This window comes from Leopardus geoffroyi, chromosome A2, assembly GCF_018350155.1.
Source record: "Leopardus geoffroyi isolate Oge1 chromosome A2, O.geoffroyi_Oge1_pat1.0, whole genome shotgun sequence".
In the NCBI taxonomy this organism is placed as follows: domain Eukaryota; kingdom Metazoa; phylum Chordata; class Mammalia; order Carnivora; family Felidae; genus Leopardus; species Leopardus geoffroyi.
Window position 1 is genome coordinate 17,605,321 of NC_059331.1, and position 22,690 is coordinate 17,628,010.

At 40.6% G+C, this 22,690-nt stretch overlaps 1 protein-coding gene, 1 long non-coding RNA gene and 1 other non-coding gene across 8 annotated transcripts in view; 1 reads left to right on the plus strand and 2 right to left on the minus strand.

Moving 5' to 3' along the window:
- The window catches only part of FBXW12 (F-box and WD repeat domain containing 12), a 75,466-nt gene that overhangs the window by 356 nt on the left and 52,420 nt on the right, over positions 1-22,690 (plus strand). For 4 of the 6 annotated variants that reach the window (XM_045492793.1, XM_045492786.1, XM_045492791.1 and 1 more), the window contains exons 2-3: positions 57-971; positions 2,230-2,306. The gene's annotated coding sequence lies outside the window, so the exon portion shown is untranslated. The remainder of the gene's footprint in view (positions 1-56; positions 972-2,229; positions 2,307-22,690) is intronic. The other 2 variants (XM_045492787.1, XM_045492788.1) reach the window with 2 other exon arrangements.
- On the minus strand, positions 13,154-13,898 carry LOC123605624. Its single transcript, XR_006715831.1, has 2 exons — positions 13,598-13,898; positions 13,154-13,345 (listed from the first exon to the last, which is right to left on the minus strand). It is a non-coding gene; the product is annotated as an uncharacterized LOC123605624 (long non-coding RNA).
- Positions 13,712-13,818, minus strand: LOC123607845. The gene has a single exon (XR_006716960.1). It is a non-coding gene; the product is annotated as a U6 spliceosomal RNA (small nuclear RNA).

Consider the following 22,690-nt stretch of genomic DNA (forward strand, 5'->3'; position numbering starts at 1 on the left):
GCGGGGCCGCCGGGACGGGCCTTGCCTGACTCGTTCTGTCTTATTTTTCTGTCTAGGATGGTGCGTGGCACATGGTTGCTGCCCAGTACTTGTCTGAGGTACGTGAAGGGCGAAGAACTGGTGCTCCCGATCGCGAGGGCAGAGGCAGCCATTGAAAGTCTTGAGCGATCCGTGGACACGAGAGAGCACAGCCAGTGTGGGGGTGGTGACGGAGGATGCGTGGCTGGGTCCAGGTGTACATAGGTCATGAGAGAAACTAGTCGTAAGGGCCTTGAACATGTCGCTAAGGAACTTGGGGTGCGGTGGGTTACCAAGGAGTCTGTTGAAGCAGTGCAGGGTCAGGAGATGAGAACTGGGTGTATTCTTGGTGAGTAGTCTCATATATGGAGAGAGGACGGTGTGGCTGGTTGAGGAAGGGTGATAACATTTTTTCTTGGAGGGAGTCACTGAATTAGAGCGAAAATAAACCATAACTGTCATCAACTTAAATATACATATTTTTAACTGACTCTCCTGCCAAATATACAGGTGTTGCATGCCTGGAGTGTTGGAAGGCAGATCTTTGGTTTTGGGAGCTTGTTTCCACCAGACGTCTTTGGGAAAGTCCATTCATCACCTGTCTGGCTGGTGAAGGCACATGTCCATTTCTGCCTTTACAGGATGAGAGTAAATTTAACCATGTGCTACTGACCAGACATCAGGTTTTACTCTTATTTTCAAAGTGTACCAGGTCCCAGTTTTGTTTTCTACGTTTTTTTAAGGTTTTATTTATTTATTATTTTTTCAAAGTATATTTTTCAGAGAGAGAAAGAGAGCACGTGCGCACAAGCCGAGGAGGAGCAGAGAGAGAGAGAGAGAGAGAGAGATTGAGAATCCCAAGCAGGCTCCTTGCTGAGCAGCTCAAACTCACAGACCATGAGATTACCACCTGAGCCAAAATCAAGAGCTGCTTAACTGACTGAGCCACCCAGGTGCCCCTAAAGGTTTTATTTTTAAGTAATCTCTATACCTAATGTGGGGCTTGAACTTATAACCCTGAATTCAAGAGTGGCATGCTCCATCGGCTAAGCCAGCCAGGTGCCCCTGTTTTCTACCTTTATGTTTGTTAACATAACTTTGGACTATAGGGACTTGGCCAATTTTTAGACCATGGCCATTAGTTCACCTTTCTGTCTTCTGTCCTACACACACCACACACATGCACAGGAGAAGGCTTTATTTAGTTCATATCTTATAGTTGCTTTGACTATCCTCAGCAATAAGCCTACATGATGAAAGTAAGGGCAGGTGTAATTTTAGGATGAGACCCAATAAATAACACTCTTTCTGAATTTGGGCTCAGAATCAACAGAAACGGAGTAATGGTAGGCAGGTGGAGACCAACTGCCCACTTATTTAATACTGATGGAGCTGTTGGAGAACATAACAGTGTGAGAACCAAATTCTCCTGCCTTCTAATTCTGTGCTGCCAAAGTTCAATGCCAGGTCTCTTAAAAGTTTTAAAGCAACAACAAAAAAATCTAAATCGTTAACAGGACATACAAAATTATCACAGTATTGTGCCACATCTGCCAAATTTAAATTTAGAAAAGACCACTCTCTAGCTCATAACAGATTTTGTCCCTAGAAACCTGCCAAAAGATCTTGATACTCAGTGATATGTGAAGGAAGGTAAATGGGCTGAAAAGGTCTTGATTCAGTTTCCCTGGGACTCCATTAATTGTGTACCAGTTATTTAGTCTCCAACTTCTGAGTCTAAACTCAGTTGGGAGAATCAGCCATTATGAGGTTAACTATGGCCCGTGTTCATTGTATCCTGGGCACATCTACCTGTGTCTTGTCTACCTAGTGGTATTTAAGATGATGTGGCCTTCATCATCAACATATTTAAGATGGTGTGGCAGCCCCAACCAGGTCTTTGAGATGCCTTTTTTATCCAGCACATTCAAGTTTCTTAATACCATTTCTCCTTTGGGTTCTGTGTTTCTGGCATCCCCAGGCTGCATTGAGGGTGGGCTCTTAGGACAAGCATACCCAGCCCTGCTGTGAGCAGTCCTGTGTGGCCACTGCCTTCTCCTGTGGAGTTGGTCAGGACACTTGCCTCCTGTGGATTGAGGAGCAGGAAGGTGGTCCTCTACCCCACGAGTTTCAGTTGAAAATCACTCTTGATGGTTTCTTTCTTCCTGTTGGTTTTTTTTTTTTTAACTTAAAGCTGCTATTTTTCTAAAGTTTGCCGCCTCACGGACCCAGTGAGAATTGAGACCTCTGCTCTTCAAGATACTGTCTTCAACTTCTGGATGTGTCAGGTGGGGAGTAGCATTTCTTTCAGACGCTTCTCTTTTGGCATTTTTATTCTAGGTTCCCCTACTCCTTTCCAGAAGGCTCAGTGAATTTCTCACATTTTATTGTTGGAGAGAAAGCCAGCTCCTTGCTAGGCTACAGAGAGTGGAGAAGGAATGAGCTTGCAGGGCTGTGCCCTAGAAATTTATCTCTCAGTTGTTTCCCAAGATAGGAACTTTCTTTTAAGAAAATCTCTCTTTTCTCTTGTTTTCATTCTTGTACTGCTTCTAATCTGATGTAGCAGGTTTCCAAAGTTCTGTTCCTTTCTGGACTTCCTGAGCATATGTGATTCCTTAAGACAGTGTTTCAGGCGCTGGCTTTTCTCATTTCCTTCTTAACCTTTGTGGTTACGGTAATTTCATTGAGTGTTTTTTCTGCTTCAAGTCTAGAAAGATGACATATTTTATTTCTAATAAGGGCATTTTTGTTATAAATAAAATCCACCACCTTTTTAAGATTGAAGCTGCATTGTAAGTGTCAGAACTATAAAACCATAGCCAGAATTATTGACATACAGGCCAGCAAGTGGGGAATGACCCTTAAACCAAGTAGAAAAACACCACATGAGTTGTTCTGGTTTTGTCCTTTGGCCTTGAGTCTAGCTCAGATGCAACTGGGGACAGCCTTTTCATGTTGCCTGCTGGGCTGGGACTACCAATAAAGTTTGGAGCTTACGCATGTTTGTGTTCCTTAGCTAAGGAAAGCTGGCCTGTCAAACTAGCTAAAAAACAGTAAGGGACCAAACACTTGTTTTGCCCCAATATCTAAAAGGTGTGTGTAGGGAAAGACTTCCTGTAGTCAAATCTATGCCTCAGCAGGGCCTGCTTGCTAGGGTCTTTTCTGCTGCTTAGGCTTTGCAGATGTCCCATAAAGGAAGGCAGTAGGTCTGTGCTAAGGCCAAGGTCAGTACCCACACCTTAGCTCTTATATTCATAAACCATAGTGCTTGCACAAGGACAGTGCCTTTGCTGAACCATGTGACTGGCATTTCATTAAGGTATTCATTCATCCCTGCTTGTCTATAAAATCAGGTTTATGGGGCCCCTGGGTGGCTCAGTTGGTTAAGTGTCCCAACTCTTGATTTCGGCTCAGGTCATGATCTCATGGTTTGTGAGTTTGAGCCCTGTGTCTGGCTCTGTGCTGACAGTGTGGAGCCTGCTTGGGATTCTCTCTCTTTGCCCCTCCCCGACTTGTGCTTGCTCTCTCTCTAAATAAATAAATAAATAAATAAATAAATAAATAAACATGTAAAATCAGGTTTATAAAAACACTTGCCTATGAACAAAGTACCCGGCGTTCAACATGGCCAACTTGAAAAGTGTTTGAAATGCCTCAAGTGCTAGTCCCATCAGGGCCTCAACTTGTATGTGATGTTTCGCTCCCCACAGTCTTCACTGGATCTCCTTTTTCTTATGTTCTTTGCCACATCATCAGATCCTAACATTCCTTTGAATATGACATTCTCCAGCCCTGCCAAAGGGCAGAGCCTGTTCCTGTAAAACTTACAACACAGAGCAGCAGAACCTGTGGGCAGGGGGTTCCCAAAAGAAGGAAAGGAAGAAGAGGCCAAGAAGATTCAGCCAGGAGAGGAGAGGTGTGGCGAGAGGCCAGGAGTGTTTAGAAGAAATCCTTCCTCATGGACTCAAGGAGTTAGTCCAAGATCTGAAAAAATAACTCTGGTTTCAACATGTGTGTTTGGGAAATGGTTAAGAGGTTGACTTAAAGAAGAGAATGCATTCATTTGGGATGTGGTGAGTTTGGAGTGATGGTAAGACATTCAAGCAGAAGTAGCTTGGTGGTGGTTGGATCAAGTTCGGTGGGAGTTATCAAAGTGGTGATAGTTGGAAATCTGTCAGTGAGGAACTGATCATGGGAAAGAATGCAGAGAGAAGGTAAGGTCAAAGACCTTCCTTTGTCAAAGAATAGTATAAAAACTTTATGTATGTTGGGGCACCTGGTTGCCTCAGTTGGATAAGTGTCCATCTCTGGATTTTGGCTCAGGTCATGATCTCACAGTTCATGGGTTCGAGCCCCGTGGGTGCAGAGCCTGCTTGGGATTCTCTCTCCCTCCCTCTCTGCCCCTCCGCTGCTCGCTTTCTGTCTCAAAATAAACTTAAGTTTTTTCAGACTTAATGTATGTATATAAAGGGGGTGACTGGCTGGCTCTGTTGGAAAAGCAGGCAACTCTTTTTTTTTTTTTTTTCCCTAACTTTTTAACATTTAATTCATTATTGAGAGAGAGAGTGCAAGTGGAGGGAGGGGCAGAGAGAGAAGGGACACAGAATCCGAAACAGGCTCCAGGCTCCGAGCTGTCAACACAGAGCCCGACATGGGGCTCGAACCAACAAACGGTGAGATCATGACCTGAGCCAAAGTCGGATGCTTAACCAACTGAACCACCCAGGTGCCCCAAAAGCAGGCAACTCTTGATCTCAAGGTTGTGAGTTTGAAGCACATGCTGGGTGTAGAGATTACTTAAATAAACGTTAAAAAAAACCCTTGTATATAAGGAAAACAGTGATTGATTTAATCCGGCAAAGGCAAAAACAGGATTTATGTAAGAGAAAGGGTACAGAGAGAAGAAGGAAAAACTGCAGATTGTGTCAAAATTGTGGCTTTTGTTTCCTGTGGGTAAACTGCTGACCAGCTGGCAGGCAACAAAGAAGCCAGTATTCTTCCCTGAGGCAACTGGATGGATTACAAAATAACACAACTTCACTTGCTTACAAGACCTCAGGAGTTCAGATGAGGTGTCTGTCAGGCTGTCTCTGTGTAAATAATATCTATCAGTGTCCTTTGTAAGCAGTATCGTCTTCAGGCCAGGTCTGTGCTGTTTCCCTTGTCAGAATCTCTGAGCTTCTCCCATTTAACCAGACTCAGCTCTAATCCAAATTGGCCCTGAGAGCTTTGGTCTCCTTCCAAGGTAGCAACATGACTTGAATGTTGTTTGGGGGGCAATGGCTGTATAGTGGTATTTAGACCCCTGAATATTAGGCAGCAGAGAATGCCAAAAAGCAAGAGAATCCCGGATACTGTTTAAAATATTTGGAGCCCATTTCATATCCAGTTTATTCACTGGCCTGTTTAATCAGGAGAATGAGTCCCAAGGATTAGTTTAGTCAAGTTTACAATATTCACAAACCAAGTGGATCATAACTGAGAGAACATTTACTTTAGAGAACAAAAAATGTTGATAGAAGTTTCTGTCTAACTTTGAATCACTATCTCTGCTCAAAACTGCCAAAACAGGGGCGCCTGGGTGGCTCAGTTGGTTAAGCGTCCAACTTTAACTCAGGTCACGGTCTCACGGTCCTAATGCCTTCCTTCTGTCTGGAGAATCTGCCCACAGCCAGGAAAAAGAGGAAGTGACCCTCACCCTGCTTCCCTAACCCCAACGAATCCCAACCCTAGCACCTAACCAACCCTAGCACCTAACCGTGATTCTAAATCCTTTATCCTGACCTCTAGCCCCATCACTGACAGTGATTTGACTCTTGTAATCTAACCCTAGCTCTTCTGACCCTGACCCTGACTCATTCTCTTCTGACACTGACTTTGTAACCTTTGGTCCTTAAACTCAGGTCCTAAACGTTAGGCCTTTGCCACAGCCCTAACATCTAATCCACCCCCAGTCCCCCTCTAACCTTAACTCCTTTGACACTACTTTCCAACCGTAACCCAAGCCCTAGTCCCTGAACTTCTCAGACTTTAACCTTAGACCTGGTTCTAGATCCTGAGGCCCTGACATTTGTCTTCTAACCTCCTAATCCTGCCCTAATCTCAACCTTTAATCCCTAAATCCTGACTCATAGATTCTGACCTCTAAACCCTCACCCATAAATCGCTAATCTCCGGGGTCCCCAGACTCCCAACCCTGACTCCACAAATGAAAAGCCAGTATTTCACCCTACCATGAGCCACAGACAAGGGGAATTGCAGCAACTCACTGTGCATAGGGTAAAGCACATAGTGAATGAGTGTCAGCAAGTTAATTGACCAGGCACAGAATATGAAGCAATAAGACTCCTAGAAAGCCAAGGTGGGCGGGGGGGGGGGTGGGGGGGTGGGGGGGTGGTATGTGGGGAAGCCAGGAAAACTTCCCTAAATACAGGATGTGGTAGACTGCCGGCAAGTCTGAACAGAACTTCAAATCTCAGAAGATGGACAGTGAAAGCCCCAGTCATTCTGACCATACCTCCGTCCCAACACAGCAGGTCAGCTGGTCGGATATCCTAGACCCATGATGGAAGATAACTGTCCTTAGTAAGTTGCAAAACTCTCAGACACAGATGGCTCAGTAAAGCCCTTGCTCTAGGACACACAGCAAAAGAAACAGCAATATAATGACCACCATGATCCAGGAGATAAGAGCCATAGATAGCATTACCATTCCCCCAGTTTCCCTGGAACAATCATCAGGGCTCCAGGGAGACTCCCAGAAACCAGCTAACAACCCAGCTGGACAAAAGACAGGAACCCTATATAAACCAGCTCTTTCCCCAAATTCCAGACCCTGACATGAACTAAACTTAAAGAAACAGGCACAAATTTTCCCCATGGGAACCCTGTGAGAAGACAAAAGAAAAAAAAAAAAAATCCATGCTCTAATATAAAGATGGAATCCCAGAAGCCTCCCCTTTCTGCCATTTCCAACCCCTTCCCCACCACTAGGGTGCCCATACATAAGAGACAAAGGACAAGTAATAGTAATAGAAAACATTTACTAAGAACAGTACTGAGGAGGTGCTTCATCTTGCTTATGGTTATGTAAATTCTGTATGTACATTGTACTTAGGTGTACTTTGCTTTAAATTGAAGGACACTGCTAAAACCTAAAATACATATATTTGAGAAGAAAGCTGAAAAATCATCAAAGCCTCCATCTCTACAAGTTATAAAAAATAAGCAAACTAAACACAAATTTATTTAAAAGGCAGAGTTAAAAATAAGAGCAGAGATTTCTCAAAATGAAAAAAAGTATCAAAAATGTTTATTTTAAAATTTTTATGCAGTTATGCATACAGCAAAGTGAACAAATCTTAAGTATGCAGCTTTTATTTATTTTTTTTTTAATTTTTTTTTTTACGTTTATTTATTTTTGAGACAGAGAGAGACAGAGCATGAACGGGGGAGGGGCAGAGAGAGGGAGACACAGAATCGGAAACAGGCTCCAGGCTCTGAGCCATCGGCCCAGAGCCCGACGCAGGGCTCGAACTCATGGACCGCGAGATCGTGACCTGAGCTGAAGTTGGATGCTTAACCGACGGAGCCACCCAGGCGCCCCAAGTATGCAGCTTTTAAATATATATATGTAGGGATGCCTGGGTGGCTCCGTCAGTTGAGCGTCTGACTTCGGCTCAGGTCATGATCTCACAGTTTGTGGGTTCGAGCCCCGCGTCAGGCTCTGTGCTGACTGCTTGCTCAGAGCCTGGAGCCTGATTCAGATTCTGTGTGTCTCTCTCTCTCTGCCCCTCCCCCGCTCACGCTTTGTCTCACTCTGTTTCTCAAAAATAAGTAAATGTAAAATAAAATAAATTTAAATATATATATGTACGTGTGAGTAACCATCACCCAGATCAAGATACAGAGCATTTCAAGCACCATCCAGGCAATTATAATCAATATTCCAAATGAGATTGGGGAATATTTAAGAAAATATTCTTTTTTAAAAAATATTTTATTTATTTTGAGAGAGAGAATCCCAAGCAGGTTCTGCGCTGTCAGCACAGAGCCCAGTGGGCTCCTGACCATGATATCCTGACCTGAGCTGAAATTAACAGTTGGACACTTAACCAACTGAGCCATCCAGGCACCCCCCAAAAAATATTCTTAAAGATGACTTGACAGAAGAAAACAGGCAAGAAAATGTTAAGAAATAGTAGTAATGAGGTAACGCTTAGATATTAAATATAAAGCTACAATAATTTAAATTGTGGCGTTGGAATAGGATTACATCAGTCATGGGCAAAGCTTTTAGAATGAAGGTCTTGTATGTAGAAGAATAAATATTTTAAAACCAGTAAAAAAATATTTTTATTCTTGTACAAATGTTTATTTTTGAGAGAGAGAGGATGATCAGGGGAGGGACTGGGGGGAGGGGGGGAACAGAAGATCCAAAGCAGGCTCTGCACTGACAGCAGTGAGACCCATGCGGGGTTCAAACTCATGAACCCGTGAGATCATGACCTGAACCGAAGTTGGATGCTCAACCGACTGAGCCACCTAGGCACCCCTAAAAATTATTTTTATTTTTTTATGTTTATTTATTTTTGAGAGAGAGAGTATGAGTGAGCGGGAGAGGATCAGAGAAGGGGGGTGGGAGGGCAGAGGATCTGGGGCTCCGGCTCACGAACTGTTGAGATCATAACCTGGGCTGAAGTTGGATGCTCAACCAACTGAACCACCCAGGTGCTCCATTTTTTAAAAAAAGAATGGTTGGGTATAGACTTGTCTTACAAAAATACTTATAATTTTTTATAAATCCACTTTCATCAAATAGTGAAGTATAGGTATACATAAAAGTCAATGGCATTCCACAGAAAAGGTTAATGTTCATAAGGTTGAGGATCCATCTGGAAGGAAACAGACTAACTCCAACCAAATACATGCTAAATTCTGCCTGGCTTTAAATGGGTAAAATGATGAAAATGTTGGAATGAAATTTAGGAAAATATGTTTATATCCTTCATGGTGAGGAGACTTTCCCAAGAAGATATGGTCTAGAAGCCATAAAGGAAAGGCTATGCCACTTAAGTAAATAAATGTCATAAAAGACCAAGAATGAACTGTAGACTGTAGTCTAAACAACTACAGTTTGTTGGCAGCTACGATAAATAAATGTCTCCTACTGACTGGCTAATAAATATGACTCTACAAATTGCTAAGTAAAACAAAACATCTCCAGGCAAAAGAAGTGAGTTGTCCTCTACTGCTGTTTGGATTAGAGTTCCCTTTCTCTTGAATGGAGCCTCCAGAGGAGTCATTTCTTAAGGTAGAAGTAAAGACCAATCTATTAGGTGAGGGTGGAGGGCTCTCCCTGACATTCTTTGGAGCTCCAGCCACTCCCAATTGCCTACAGCACATCTACTTTTCAAATGCAATCCTCATCTCAAATCTGTTCTGTCCCCCACGAAATCTGGCATCTTCTCCCTCACCAGTTACCAACTGGAATGCAGCGTTTATGTAGAATTCTTGTTGTCTTTAGCCTTACAGTAGCCAGTCAAGATACTGATCTACAAAGTTACTTAGGTTGGTTGTCTTCTTCCCTATCCCTTCAGTGTGGGAAATATACAGAAATATTAACAAATATTTGCACAGATAGTGCAGTGGTTAGTGTTTGTATTCCATTTTGAGTTCCCCACATCCTGGTTGGTTTTAGTGTTTATTTTTGTGTATGTGAACCATAACTGTGGTTTTAAGAGAACGGTACCAAAAAAGATACGCTCAGAGAAGTGCTACTCCCCCCTCATTCCTACTGTCTTGTTCCCATTCCCCATTTCTTTCTGTCATTTCCCCACCTACTCCCTACAGGTAACCAACCTTTTTTTTTTTGTTTCTAGTTTACCCTCTCTGTATTCCCTTTGCACAAATGAGCAGATACAGATGTATTTTATTTTATCCCCTTCTTTCTTACACAAGTGTAGTGTAGTGTAGATACTCTTTGGCATTTTGCTTTCTCCACTTACAGAATGCCCTGGAAAACACTGCATATCAGCTCATAGATATCTTTCTAATTCACTTTTACAGCTGCCTTGCTGTTTATTGTGTGATGTACTATAGTGTATTTAACCACTCTCCTATACATGGACATTTAGGTTGTTTTCAGTAATTTGCAATAACAATGCTGCAGTGAATAAGTACACACACACACACACACACACATTTTTTTTTAATCGTTAACATTTATTTATTTTTGAGAGACAGAGGAGTAGGAGAGGGGCAGAGAGAGAGGGAGACACAGAATCCGAAGCAGCTCCAGACTCTGATCTGTCAGCACAGAGCCCGACGTGGAGCTCAAACTCAAACCGTGAGATCATGACCTGAGCCAAAGCTGGACGCTCAACCAACTGAGCCACCCAGGCACCTCACACATATATATTTTTGTATAGAGGTGTCTCTTCAGAGTGGTAGATTCTTAGAGGAGTGAGATTACTGGCTTAGAAGGAAAATGTATACATAGGTTTGTTAGGTATTTGCCAATAATTTTGTTAGCTATTTCTTAGGTATTTCCTTCTATTGATTTCTAATTTTAGTCCATTGTGATCAGAAAACATACTTTGTATGATTTCAATCCTTTTAAATTTATTGGACATTTTTAATGGTCCAGGATATAGTCTATCCTGGAGGATATTTCACGTGCACTTGAGAAATATGTGTAATTCTGCTATTGTATGAAGTGTTCTGTAGATGTCTAGTGGGGTCTGTGATGTCTGTATAGTTACAGTTATTCAAGTCTTCTACTTTACTTTTGATCTTCTGCTTAGTTGCTCTATCCAGGATTGAAAAGGGGATGTTGAAATCTCCAGCTATTATTATTATTTTTATTTTTTTAAAGATTTTTGCAGTGTTTTACACCCTTGGAAGTATTGCTGCATTGGCTGGTATGCGCTTTAAAATTTATTTATTTATTTATTTATTTAAATGCTTATTTTTGAGAGACAGAGACAGAGTGTGAGCGGGGGAGGGGCAGAGAGCGAGGGAGACACAGAATCCTAAACAGGCTCCAGGCTCTGAGCCTTCAGCACAGAGCCTGACACGGGGCTTGAACTCACAAGCCGTGAGATCACGACCTGAGCCGAAGTCGGACACCTAACTGACTGAGCCACCCAGGTGCCCCAAAATCTCCAGCTATTATTATTTTTTTTTTTAATTTTTTTCAAAGTTTATTTATTTTTGAGACAGAGAGAGACAGAGCATGAACAGGGGAGGGGCAGAGAGAGAGGGAGACACAGAATCGGAAACAGGCTCCAGGCTCTGAGCTGTCAGCCCAGAGCCCGACGCGGGGCTCGAACTCACGGACCGCGAGATCGTGACCTGGCTGAAATCGGACGCTTAACCGACTGCGCCACCCAGGCGCCCCTCCAGCTATTATTGTGGAATTGTCTATTTCTCTCTAATTGGCTTCATGAATTTTTGGGGCTCTATTTTTAGTTGCAAAAATTTTTATATTTATATGCCCTCTTGATGGTTTGATTCTTTGATCATTATAAAATATCCTGGGGGGGCGCCTGAGTGCCTCAGTCGATTAAGCATCTGACTCTTGATTTTGGCTCAGGTCACAATCCCAGTGTTGTCAGATTGAGCCCCACGTCCGGCCCTATGCTGGGCATGGAGCCTACTTAATATTCTCTCTCTCCCTCTCCCTCTACCCATCTCCCACTTGCACGAGCGCTCTCTCTCAAATTAAAAAAGAAAAAAAAGGTAACAGTTTTTGTCTAAATTCTGTTTTGTTTGATAGTAGTATAGCCACTCCAGGTTTCTTTTTGTTACTGTTTGCATGGCTCATCTTTTTTCATCCTTTATTTTCAACCTATTTGTGTCTTAGAATCCAAAATGTATCTCTTGGGGCACCCGGGTGGGTCAGTCGGTTAAGAGTCAGGTCACGATCTCACAGTTCATGAGTTCAACCCTGCGTTAGGCTCTGTGCTGACAGCTGAGAGCCTGGAGCGTGCTTCGAATTCTGTGTCTCCCTTTCTCTCTGCCCCTCCTCTACTTTGTTGTCTCTCTCTCTCTCTCTCTCTCTCAAAAATAAACATTAAAAAAAAATTAAAAATGTATCTCTTGTGGACAGCATCTAATTGGATTGTGTTTTTATTCATTCTGCCAATCTCTTTTTGATGTTAATGTTCACATAGCTGTGGATAAGGTAGGATTGTCCTGTGCCATTTTGTTATTTGTTTTCTATCTGTCTTGTCTTTTTTGTTCTTCTATTCTTCCATTATTGATTTTTCTTGTATGTTAAATATTTTTGAGTGTACTATTTTCATTCCCTTGTCATTTCTTTTACTATATTTTTTTAGTTAGTTCCTTAGTGATTGCCTTAGGGATTGCAATTAACATCTTAACTTATAACAATCTAGTTCATGTTAATTCCATCTTAATTTTAATGCTCAATATTGCTTCTATATAGCTCCATCTACCTCTTCCTTTGTGGTGTTATCATCATACAAATGTCATTTTATGTATGTGTGCAGGTCATGTTGGAGCAGATTTGAACCCACCAGCATGAGTTCAGTGGAGGTTTCCACTTTGTCTCTTCTTCTCATCTCCTCTTTCCCCCTTAAACAATTTCACCCTCATATTAAATCTCTGTCCACCTCTTTTATTTCTATAGACACTTTCAGTCTCTCATATCTGAAGAAAAGACATATCCACACCGAGCAAATAGTGCCATCAGATATAAATAATTTTCTCTTTAGAGTTGTAGGATCTCTGTGTTGCATGGGACCTCAAGAAGATAATTGAGTCAGATGGTTCCTAATTCTGGTTTTGCATTAGAATTTCTGAGTTTGGGAGGCTTTTTAATTTATTAATGCATGCTGCCTGGGGTTCATTTAAGAACTTCTGATAAGACTCTCACTCTATTCTTTTCATTCTTGTTATGCTGTGTCCTAAGAAGTGAGAAGAAATTGGAGCAAATGACTGTAACTTCTAGATTATGTTGAGTAAATGTCCTTAGTCCTGAGTGATATCATTAGTCTTCAGTTTATAATTTTAGGAAAGTGCAAAAGCATTAAAGCATAAGAAATAAACATATATTAACATAAGCATGTATTTCCTCATCCTTTCTCAGTCTTGTGTGTGTGTGTGTATATATGTGTTTCCCTAGGACCCTAACTGTATGTTTTATATAAGGATCTATGCAGTTTGTTCTAGTAGAATCTTCACTGTGGAATTATGTGAAACTCTCTAAGCCTCGGTTCCTTTGTCATTAAAATGGGGGTATACTTCCTAAGTTTATCGTGAGATAGAGAAGTTAGTGCTTGTAGAGTATTTATTTAGAAACCTTACTTTGGGGGCGCCTGGGTGGCTCAGTCGGTTAAGCGGCCGACTTCGGCTCAGGTCACGATCTCGCACTCTGTGAGTTCGAGCCCCGCGTCGGGCTCTGTGCTGACAGCTCAGAGCCTGGAGCCTGTTTCAGATTCTGTGTCTCCCTCTCTCTCTGACCCTCCCCCGTTCATGCTCTGTCTCTCCCTGTCTCAAAAATGAATAAACGTTAAAAAAAAAATTAAAAAAAAAAAAAAAAAAAAAAAGAAACCTTACTGTGGCCAGGCATTACTCCAAGTATTGTGCTCAATATATTTTCTTTGTTTTTTTGTTTTATTTATTTATTCATTTTTTAAAATATAATTTATTGTCAAATTGGCTTCCAAAAAATATGGAAAGCTTCATGAATTTGTGTGTCATCCTTGCACAGGGGCCATGCTAATCTCCTCTGCATCGTTCCAATTTTAGTTTATGTGCTGCCGAAGCAAGCACTCAATACGTATTCTTTGAATAGTAGTCTCTCTTTTATGTTATGGTTGTTAATTTCTCAAACCAGATCCTGGTGTATTGAAAGCCACATCACTCACATGACACATTCAGCTCGGTACTGACCGGAGAGCCCTCAGGTTATAAATAGAGCTGCCCTTGAGGTATCTATCCCCTTGTTTAGATTTCTGTGGTCATTTGCTCACAATCTATACAAGAACAGAGGGACCCCGAGGCATAAGTCATGTAGTTTTGGGATGAGAACACAGAATAGTTGATATTTTTAACATATTCTTATTAACCAAGAGAAGTGTTTGCCAGCCATATTTTCTACTGAGAATCATTTATCGAAGAAGCAAAATCTCAAGGAGTTTGATCCTCTAACCATTGGTTTCCTCCAGTGCCAGCATTTTCTTCTACAGGGAGTAATACTTGAAGTGGCAGCCATTATGTTCCCCTTGATCATCTGGTGATTCAGCAAGTTCTGTAATTCTTCATGGTAAAGTTCAGGAGTTTTCCTGCAAAGGAAATACCTGCTTAGAGAAATCAAATTTGGGAAAATGAAGAGAAAAAGTACCACATTAATAACTACACCCATAGTCCTATAGGAGGAATGCTAAACAATTATTCTGCAAATTAAGGCAGACTAGAGACCTTCTAATTTCACTGGAGAACAAAAGCACAGAGTGGAAGTGGGAAGAGATGAGGAGAGCTAAGGATGCAGGTGCCTATGTGAGTCTTTGGACCCCAGGAGAGCCATGGGGCAGAAAGGTGGAGGGTAGAGGAGGAGGAAGTTGGAGTGGAGTAGAGTCGAAGTCAGAGGCACATGGGGTGCCATGGGCAGCACAGAAAGTGGTGTTAAAGAACAGGGTCTGGAGGCTGACTAGCCAGGTTCAGGACTCGGTCCTTCCCGTTCCTAGCTGTGTATCCTTGGGCAAGTCACATCCCTCTGTGGACCTCTCCATTTTTCATTATGAAACATAGCTAATAGCAATACCTTCCTCATGGCGGGGGTTGTAGAAACACAGGGGAGTAGATATAGGCAAAGCATGTGACACAGTGCAGGGTACATGGTTGGCAATCAATCAGTGATCATTGTTGGTCTTCCTGTCAAGGATATTGTTATTTTTTTGGTGATCCTGTCAAAAACAGTTTCCATTGTGCTTTGGGAAAGGGCTGTGGGGAGGGGCCACTATTCATTCATTTATTTGTTTCCTCTCTTTCTCCCCACACTATAGCCAATGATTTTAATGAGTTCAGTGTATCTCTTTTTGTTTATGTATTTGTATAAAATATATATTGTTTGTGTTATTTTTAGTTTATATAACGGTATGGTGTTACTTGTATTATTCCTTCTGTTGCTTTTTCTCTCAGTGCAGTATTTTGAGATCTACTCATACTTCTAAATGTATATCTGATTTATTCTGAAAATTGCATGTAACTCCATGAAGACACCTTCCACAGTGTTCCAGTTGATTTCTAGACTAGTCTTACCCAGGCTGCCCCCAAACCTGCCACCATGATTTCTCTCTAGTAGAACTAGAGAACTTTCGGGTTATAGGCCTTCCCCAAGTAATATGTATGGTGGTCTATATACATCAGTTGAGCCTTGTCAACTTGTCACTGAGATTATATTAAAAGATATTGTCATAGAGTTATTACAAAAGCATGTAATCATTTTACCTGTTTTACCTTCAACCTTCTTCATATTTTGTTCCAAGATGATTTTCTTCAGTTTTATTTCTCTCTTTTTTTAAAAGAGTCTCTCTTATTTATTTTGAGAGACATAGATAGCAAGCAGGGGAGGGACAGAGAGAGAGGGAGACAGAATTGCAAGTAGGCTCTAGGCCATGAGCACAGAGCCTGATGCAGGGCTCAAACTCATGAACCATGAGATCATGACCTGAACTGAAACCAAGAGTCGGATGCTTAACTGACTGAGCCACCTGGGGGCCCCTCTCCAGTCTTATTTATATGCCTCATAATTCTACAATGATCTCTATGGCATCAGCCGAGTTCTTGCTTTGGCCTTATGACTCTAAGGTCAAAGACACAATATCTAGACCAGAGCTAAGCAAGACCTGATCCATTCGTCGCAGAATAACCTTTCATATTCCAATTAATGTCTTTTGTCAATATCCCAGAAATTGGGCATGACAGGGAACAGAAAGGATGGACTGGATGTTCTTTACTACTGAGCTATTAGGCTAAAATACTTTTATTTCCCCAGCAGGTATTATTTTTGAGATGGCTGGGAAAATTTGAACATGAAGTACATATTAGAAGATGACAGGGAACTAATTAGGTGTGATAACAGAATTATGGGCATGTAAGGAAATGTCCACACTTCTGAGAGTGAAATGACATGATGTCCAAGCCATGTGTTAATATACCTAAGCAAAGAAAGAAGAAATTATAAAGGAAGGAAATGTGGCAAACACTTTGTACTTGGTTGGATTGATGTAATAGGCATATGATATTTACTGTTGTATCTAGTTTTATGCTTGAAAGTTTTTATAACAAAACATTTAAAACTCTCTACAACATATCAGTATATCTGATTTATTCCTAAAAGTGAAAAATGAAAGTGACTTTACTTACACAAGGTCCATCATACAGTTTAGTTATGTTTAGCCCTTCATATCTGAAAGAATTATATTTTGAAATGATCATTTTTTACTTTATGGCATATTATACATCATGACTAAATTTTATTTGATAATCTTTAGCTAAATTTGAGAAGGAAAAACACTCTGCTTATAGTGAATTCTTATGTAACAAATATTTTATTTTATTTCTTTTTTTTTTTTAAGATTTAATTTTGGGGATCCTGGGTGGCTCGGTTGTTTAAGCGTCAACTCTTGATTTCAGTTCAGGTCATGATCTCACAGTTCATGGGATCGAGCTCCGTGTTGGGCTCTGCACTGAGAGCACAAAAGCCTGCTTGGGATTCTCTGTCTCTCTGCCCCTCCCCCTGCTCATTCTTTTTCTTTCTCTCTCTCAAAAATAAACAAACATTTTTTAAAAATTCTAAAATAAGATTTTATTTTTAAGTAATATCCATACCCGACTTAGGGCTTGAATTCACAACCCCAAGATTAAGAGTCACATGCTCCACTGACTGAGCCAGCCAGGCACCCCTGTAACAAGTATTTTAGAATACCTGCTGTTATAGATGTTCATTTGTCAAAGATACTGGATGTACAAAACATACTTAGCATTAAATCAAATATAGAAAATTCAAAGTCATCTTGAATATTTAAGTAGAAATACAGGGTATCATAAAGAGAATGTACAATAAAATTAAGGTATGAATTTGATGAAAGTTAAGGCATTATTACTGACCTTACATAAATAAAAAATGATTTTTAAGGAATACTATGAACAAGTGTCAACAAATTAGATAGCCTGGATGAAATGGACAAATTCCTAGAAACACAAATTACCTACACTGACTCAAGAAAGAGAAAATCTCAAGATCTATATCAAGTAAAGAGCTTGAATCAGCAATGAAAAAAACCTCTTAACAAAGAAAAGTTCAAGACCAAATATCTTCATTAGTGAATACTACCAAACATTTAAGAGAGAATGCCAGTTCTTTTCAAATTCTTCCAGATAATAGAAGAGGAAAAAATACTTTCTAATCATTCTATGAAGCCAGAATTACCGTGATAGCAAAGATAAAGATATCACACACACGCACACAAACAAGACTATAGGGGTGCCTGGGTGGCTCAGTTGGTTAAGTGTCCAACTTCAGCTCAGGTCATGATCTCACAGTTTGGGAGTTCGAACCCCAAGTGGGGCTCTGTGCTGACAGCTCAGAGCCTGGAGCCTGCTCTGGATTCTGTGTCTCCCTCTCTCTGCCCCTTCCCCGTTCATGTTCTGTCTCTCTCTCAAAAATAAACATTCAAAAAAAAATTAAAAAAGACTATAGGCCAATATCCATTATGAATATAAATGCAAAAATTCTCAACTAAATACTAGTAAACTGAATCCAACAGCATATTACAAGAAGTACACACTATGACCAAGCAAGATTTATCCCAAGAGTGCAGTGTGGTTCAACCTAAAAATAACAACCATATCTATGCAATAACATCACTTAATAGAACGAAGGAGGTAAAAAGGACCTGTTCTTCTCAATTGACATTTAACAAAACCCTCATAGTATTTGGCAAAATTCAACACTTTTTCATAATAAAAACACTCAGAAAAAGAAAGACTAGAAGGGAACTTCCTCAACATGATAAAGAACATTTATGAAAACCCCACAACAAATATCATACTCAATGGTGAAAGACTGGAAGGTCTCTTTCATTATTTTTTTTAAAAAATTTTAATGTTTATTTATTAAAAAAAATTTAATGTTTATTTTTGAGAGGGAGAGAGAGTATGAGTGGGGGAGGGGCAGAGAGAGAGAGGGAGACATAGAATCCAAAGCAGGTTCCAGGCTCTGAGCTGTTAGCACAGAGCCCGAATTGGGGCTCGAGCCTACAAACTGCAAGATCATGACCTGAGATGACGTCAGATGCTTAACCGACTGAACCACCCAGGTACCCTTGAAAGATCTCTTTCTAAGATCAGGAACAAGACAAGGATACCTACTTTTACGACTGATATTCAACATTATGCTAAAAGTTCTAGCCAGAGCTTTAGGCAAGAAAGAGAAATTAAAGGCATCCAAAATTTTATTTGTCAGTTTTACTTCAATAAAGCTGTGGTAGGTAGAGTGATCCAAATTGGAAAGAAGAAGTAAAACTATCTCTGTTTGAAGAGGACATGATTCTACATATAGAAAATCCCAAAAAATTCATATAAAAACTACTAAAGCTAATAATTAGATTGTTTCAGGGTACAGACCAACACATGAAAGTCAGTTGTGTTTCTATACAGCATCAGTGAACAATCTGAAAATAAAATTAATAAAACAATTCCATTTACAATAGCATCCAGAAAAATAAAATACCTCTGAATAAATTTAGCCCAGTAGGTGAAAGCCTTGTACACCACAAACTACAAAACATTTCTGAAAGAAAATGTCCTAATAAATGGAAGCCTCCCCCATGCTCATGGGTTGGAAGACTGAATATTGTCAAAATGTCCATATACCCAAAGCAATCTACAAAGTCTATGTACCAATGGCTTTTTTTTCCTTTGCAAAAATGGAAATGGGATCTCAGATCTATAGTAGTATTAAAAAACAACAGCTCTGTATCATAGTGAAAACAAGCAGCCCGGCAGCACTTAGAGGGGACAAGATGGTTTGGGAACTCCTTCAGAGTACCATTAACAAAGAATTGTCATTCCTTGACCTGTCTGATGGTTCTCTAGAAGAACCACTTGGAGAGCTGTTTTTGTTTGACCTAACTCAGAGATACCCCAGTGTGAACAGCCTTTTCCCCTGGGAGCATTTGTTGAAAACAATCAGAGGCAATGTTTCAGTATCATGGCTGTCTTATGGTGGATAGCAGTTGGAGGAAAACAATAAGCCAACCAAAAGCTTAAAAGTAAAGGTGGAGGAATGAGATATCCATAGGAGGTTTTGAAAAGCACTAAGAAATTCCCGGGAATCTAGAAGACCATGAACATGTGTAGGGCTATGTGCATGATCAGGAAAGACCCGAGAAAGCCTTAAGCTCTCACCTCTGGCTAATCTTGAAGCTCTCCAAAAGCAGGAAGCGAAGGCTAAGTGTTGAAGACATTCCTCAACACATACAATGTTTTTGTTGGCAAAAACTGGGAGATTTATTGGTTCCAACCATTTGAGGAAAATTTTGTCTAATCCCTATGGGACCACTAAGATAATTGAGTAGGACTTGTCAGTGACCATACATGACAAAGAAGGCAGACTTCACAGAATTATTCCAGAAACCATTAAACTAATAAATAGCAGCAGCAACAACAAACAGCAATAGCAACGAACCTTGGAGAATGGAGAGAATCTGATTTCCAGTGTTGCCACAACATATTATTTAAAATCACAAAAAATTGTGATGTATGCAAAGAAACAAGGAAGTATGGCCCATACACAGGATAAAAAGCAATCAATAGAAACAGTCACTGAGGAAGCCCAGATATTAGACTTATGAGACAATGATTTTAAATTATTTTTTTAATGTTTTATTTATTTTTGAGAGAGAAAGCATGAGCGGGGGATGGGCAGAGAGAGAAGGAGACAGAGGATCGGAAGTGGGCTCTGTGTCAACAGCAGCCAGCCCCATGCAGGGTTTGATCTGAGCCACCTAGGTGCCCTTTAAATTAGTTATTTTAAATATATTTAAAGAACTAAAGAAAACTATGTCCAAAGAACTAAAGGAAAGTATGAGAATAATGTCTCATCAAATAGAGAATATCAATAAAGCAATAGAAATATATTTCATAAACAACCCAAATAGATATTATTGAAGTGACAAATATAATTATCTGATCGCTTCTTGGCCTTTTGGCTAAGGTCAAGTGTAAAAATGTAATTATCTGAAATGAAAAATTCACTGAAGAGGATCAACATCAGATTTGAGCAGGCAGAAGAGTAAGTGAACTTGAAGATAGGTCAATTAATATTGTCCAGTCTGAGGAAAAGAAAGAAAAAGTAATGAAAATGAGCAGAGTGGGTCAAAATACTGCAGATAGCAAGTAAAAGAAAAAGTTCAAATTTGGGGGAAAAAAATGAACAGAGGTACAAAGAAATGGAGGCTACCAACAAGTGTATCAACATATTGGAGTCCCAGAAAGAGAGGAGAGGAGAGGACAGAAAACATATTTGAAGGGGCACCTGGATGGCTCAGTTAAGTGTCTGACTCTTTAAAAAAAATTTTTTTTAATGTTTTTTTTTGAGAGAGAGAGAGAGAGTGAGGAAGAGGCACAGAGAGAGAAGGAGACACAGAATCTGAAACAGACTCCAGGCTCAAGCCCAACTGTCAGTTGTCAGCACAGAGCTCAACGCGGGGCTTGAACTCAGGAACCGTGAGATCATAACCTGATTTGAAGTCAGATGCTTAACCAACTGAGCCACTCAGGTGCCTCTTAAGTGTCTGACTCTTGATTTCAGCTCAGGTCATGATCTCATAGTCATGACATTGAGCCCTGCATCGGGCTCTGCCACTGAGAGGCTGCTTAGGATTCTCTCTCTCCCTCTCTCTCTTTCTCCCTGCCCACCCCCCTCTCTCTCAAAAGTAAATAAACTAAAAATAAATAAATAAATTAAATTAAATTAAAAAAACATTTGAAGAAATAAGGGCTGAAACTTTCTAACTTTGATTAAAAATTTGATTAAAAAGGCATTAATAGGGGGTGCCTGGGTGGCTCAGTCGGTTGAGCGTCCGACTTCAGCTCAGGTCATGATCTCACGGTTCGTGAGTTCAAGCCCCGCGTCCGGCTCTGTGCTGACAGCTCAGAGCCGGGAGCCTGCTTCGGATTCTGTGTCTCCCTCTCTCTTTGCTCCTCCCCTGCTCATGCTCATGCTCTGTCTCTGTCTCTCTCCCTCAAAAATAAATAAAACATTAAAAATAAATAAATAAATAGGCATTAATATACACATCCAAAAAGTTAAATAAACTCAAAATAGGATAAACTCAAAGAGATCCACATATGGACAAATCATTATCAAACTGTGGCAAGATGAGACAAAGAGGGAATCTTGAAAGAGGTAGTAGAGAAATGAATTATCACATACTCTGATCCTCTGTAGGATTAACACCTGATTTCTCATCAGAAACCATGGCCAGAATACAGTAAGATGATATAAAGTGCTGAAAGAAAGTGACTGTCAACTGAGTTTATAACCAGCAAACAGTATTCTCTTCAGAAATAAAGGTGTGTGTTGGGGCGCCTGGGTGGCGCAGTCGGTTAAGCGTCCGACTTCAGCCAGGTCACGATCTCGTGGTCCATGAGTTCGAGCCCCGCGTCAGGCTCTGGGCTGATGGCTCAGAGCCTGGAGCCTGTTTCCGCTTCTGTGTCTCCCTCTCTCTCTGCCCCTCCCCCGTTCATGCTCTGTCTCTCTCTGTCCCAAAAATAAATAAACGTTGAAAAAAAAAAAAAGAAATAAAGGTGTGTGTCTGACTCTTGATTTTGTCTCAGGTCACGGTGTCATGTCGGACTGAGCCCCACGTCAAGCTCTGCACTGAGTGTGCAGCCTGCTTAAGATCTCTCTCTCTCTCCCTCTGCCCCTCTCCCTCGCTCACACTCTCTTTCTCTCTCTGAAAGAAAGAAGAAAGAGAGAGAGAGAAAGAAAGAAAGGAGGGAGGGAGGGAGGGAGGGAGGAAGGAAGGAAGGAAGGAAGGAAGGAAGGAAGGAAGGAAGGAAGGAAGGAAAGGAAGGAAGGAAGAAGAGATTAAAACATTGCCAGATTAACAAAAATTGGGAGAATCTGTTGCTTCAAAATACTAAAGACAGTACTTTAGACTGAAGTGAAAGGACAGTAGACAGAAACTCAAATCCACATGAAGAAACAAAGAGAACCAATAAAGGTAACTACATAGGAAAATAGAAAAGATAGTATAAATGTATTTTTTCTCTGTAAACTTTTTTCTCCTGAGTTAAAAGACAACTAACTAAAGCAATAATTACAAATCTGTGTTGATGGGCATACATGTATAGTAGTATAATTTGCATGATAATAATATGCAAAGAAGGGTGAATAAGCATGGGGCTATATAGGAGCAAAGTTTTTAAAATACTTTCATAATTAATGTATCAATCCAAACTAGATTATAGTAAATTACTTTTAATTCCCATTTTAACTACTGAGAAAATATTTCAAAAAATATAGTCAGTGTGAATTCTCTGGAAGCCGTCTCTCCAGTATCTCTTGGTTTTAGCATCCTATGAGTCTATGATGGTCTAAGTTCCCCAGATTGTGCATTCTGATTGTCAGATG